The sequence below is a fragment of the Neolamprologus multifasciatus genome, chromosome 17, assembly GCF_963576455.1.
Source record: "Neolamprologus multifasciatus chromosome 17, fNeoMul1.2, whole genome shotgun sequence".
Classification (NCBI taxonomy): Eukaryota; Metazoa; Chordata; class Actinopteri; order Cichliformes; family Cichlidae; genus Neolamprologus; species Neolamprologus multifasciatus.
The window spans coordinates 25,760,686-25,764,301 of NC_140455.1; positions in this window are offsets into that span (position 1 = coordinate 25,760,686).

Genomic DNA, 3,616 nt, shown 5'->3' on the forward strand with positions numbered 1-3,616 from the left:
CTTAGAGTCTAATGGGGCCAATAAGAAGACTGTAATGTTGCTATGCTGTCCTCTCTGAGCTCCAAGAGGACTGTACAATGTTTAGAAAGTAGTGTTACTGACCTCCAACCCAAGATGAAGCTTTGTTTGTGTTAGTTTACAGCTGACATACTGGTAGGTTATGCCAGAACATGCAATGCTTAATCCTCAAAAGGAGCTCTGAGGTGTGTGGGGATATGGGAGTGTACTTTCTTCAATCTGTCTAATTTCTCAGGGTTTTTAAAAGACATGATACTGTGAAGACTTGACAGAGTGGAGTTTGCCCTGACTTGACTGGTTAAATAGTTCACAAAAAAGAGTTCAGCTGTGGTGTCTCACAAAAAAACACCACAGCCGAACATCAAGAGGCTTGAAATTTATGTGCTGCTGTAATTATAATGTTTTGAAAACTGGACAGAAATTGTGTGTGTGTGTGTGTTTTTATTTTAATGTTTTTAAAGGGACAACATGCGGTCGCTGTTGCCATGGCGATGGCCACAGATCCTGCTCTCATCCTCAGTGTGGGTTCAATATAAACATGAGAGGAGTATGAGAAGCAGGGTCTGAAACATGCAGGAACAATCACCGAAAAGATTCCTGCGGGAGGACAAATTAAGTCACACAGAAGGAATGACATGATCACGTACGGGCACAATAACGGGAAGCAGCGTTATTACAATGTGGCCCCTGAGACTAAAAAGTTGATTGAAAATGCCGAACAAAAGCTTTAAAACCTTGTCCCTGTGCAATCCCCTTGGCACAGTTGTTTACACTTGGTCGCTTTCTTGTTGCAGTCTAACCCAGCAGTTCAGTGTCTGTAACACTTAAATGTATTAGTGCTTTATAACAGCTATAGGAAACATACCAGATATACACGACTTTTATTTATATTAAAAAAAGACGGGTTTGAAAGGAAGTGTCAACCATTTTTGAGCTAAAATCAAACTGTGCCCCTAAAGATGTTTGATCAGGTTACAGAAAATTATACTGGCATGTGTATTGAACTATGCTTAAATGATATTAAAAGGGTGTACTAATTACAGTGGGTGCCTGACAAAATATTTTTATTCCCTCATATGCGCTGATGGAACATGTGACACAGTTGCTTATCAGGCTCTGGCACGCAGCTCCTTACTTTTTACTGCACAACTTGGCATATTTAAAATCGTAAAATACAAGCTTGGCAATATTTAGTAATTTTCTAAATATCAACAGAAAAGACCAAAACCCATTTCCATTTCAACCTCTAAGTTACAATTTTGAATATTTATATACAATATGATACAACTTCATACGATATAAGCAATTTAATATTTGCACATTCTGAATATCTTACATTGTGACAGTGTTTCATAACTACTTGCACATTTTAACTACACCCTACCCTTGTGTACATAATACTCGCTTTACTTTATTATTTTGTATGGTCAGAGTTACGTTTATTCTTTATTTATTTGTTTGTTTGTTTGTTTATTTAGTTGTGTGATGGGAACTCACAAAGTAAGAATTTCATTGCTCAGTGTAACCATTTGTGTTTTTGTGCTGTATATGACAATAAACGTCTTGAATATATACAGTGGGGCAAAAAAGTATTTAGTCAGCCACCGATTGTGCAAGTTCCCCCACTTAAAATGATGACAGAGGTCAGTAATTTGCACCAGAGGTACACTTCAACTGTGAGAGACAGAATGTGAAAAAAAAAATCCATGAATTCACATGGTAGGATTTGTAAAGAATTTATTCGTAAATCAGGGTGGAAAATAAGTATTTGGTCAATAACAAAAATACAACTCAATACTTTGTAACATAACCTTTGTTGGCAATAACAGAGGTCAAACGTTTACTATAGGTCTTTACCAGGTTTGCACACACAGTAGCTGGTATTTTGGCCCATTCCTCCATGCAGATCTTCTCAAGAGCAGTGATGTTTTGGGGCTGTCGCCGAGCAACACGGACTTTCAACTCCCGCCACAGATTTTCTATGGGGTTGAGGTCTGGAGACTGGCTAGGCCACTCCAGGACTTTCAAATGCTTCTTACGGAGCCACTCCTTTGTTGCCCGGGCGGTGTGTTTTGGATCATTGTCATGTTGGAAGACCCAGCCTCGTTTCATCTTCAAAGTTCTCACTGATGGAAGGAGGTTTTGGCTCAAAATCTCACGATACTTGGCCCCATTCATTCTGTCCTTAACACGGATCAGTCGTCCTGTCCCCTTGGCAGAAAAACAGCCCCATAGCATGATGTTTCCACCCCCATGCTTCACAGTAGGTATGGTGTTCTTGGGATGCAACTCAGTATTCTTCTTCCTCCAAACACGACGAGTTGAGTTTATACCAAAAAGTTCTACTTTGGTTTCATCTGACCACATGACATTCTCCCAATCCTCTGCTGTATCATCCATGTGCTCTCTGGCAAACTTCAGACGGGCCTGGACATGCATTGGCTTCAGCAGCGGAACACGTCTGGCACTGCGGGATTTGATTCCCTGCCGTTGTAGTGTGTTACTGATGGTGACCTTTGTTACTTTGGTCCCAGCTCTCTGCAGGTCATTCACCAGGTCCCCCCGTGTGGTTCTGGGATCTTTGCTCACCGTTCTCATGATCATTTTGACCCCACGGGATGAGATCTTGCGTGGAGCCCCAGATCGAGGGAGATTATCAGTGGTCTTGTATGTCTTCCATTTTCTGATGATTGCTCCCACAGTTGATTTTTTCACACCAAGCTGCTTGCCTATTGTAGATTCACTCTTCCCAGTCTGGTGCAGGTCTACAATTCTTTTCCTGGTGTCCTTCGAAAGCTCTTTGGTCTTGGCCATGGCGGAGTTTGGAGTCTGACTGGTTGAGGCTGTGGACAGGTGTCTTTTATACAGATGATGAGGTCAAACAGGTGCCATTCATACAGGTAACGAGTGGGGGACAGAAAAGCTTCTTACAGAAGACGTTACAGGTCTGTGAGAGCCAGGGATTTTCCTTGTTTGAGGTGACCAAATACTTATTTTCCACCCTGATTTACGAATAAATTCTTTACAAATCCTACCATGTGAATTCATGGATTTTTTTTTCACATTCTGTCTCTCACAGTTGAAGTGTACCTCTGGTGCAAATTACTGACTTCTGTCATCATTTTAAGTGGGGGAACTTGCACAATCGGTGGCTGACTAAATACTTTTTTGCCCCACTGTATATACATATATAGCAGTCAAGGAACCCAGTGCAACTTGGTGATTACTTTTTGATAGTTTTTGTAAAGCATATAACATGAACATATAAGGCACGTAGAAATCAGATGTGGAAAACAACCTACTCGAAACTCAAGACCTCCATGACGTCAGTGTACCCACTGAGAGAAATTTCACTTCCTGTGTGTACGCTATTTATATTTTCAGTAAATACTCACAAAGCAGGTTCAGCTGTGCATTTGGGTGTTATGTAATTGTATTGCCCTCGTTACAGTTTCACGTGCCTGGAATTACTTCCTCTTTCGAAGAAAAAAAAGTTCCTATAGTATAAAATATTAAGACTTGTTAAAGGTTAGATTAAGGACAGGTTTAGGAAAATAACTGAAGTCAGTGTAGTGTCATCTGTGTGTGTGTGTGTGTG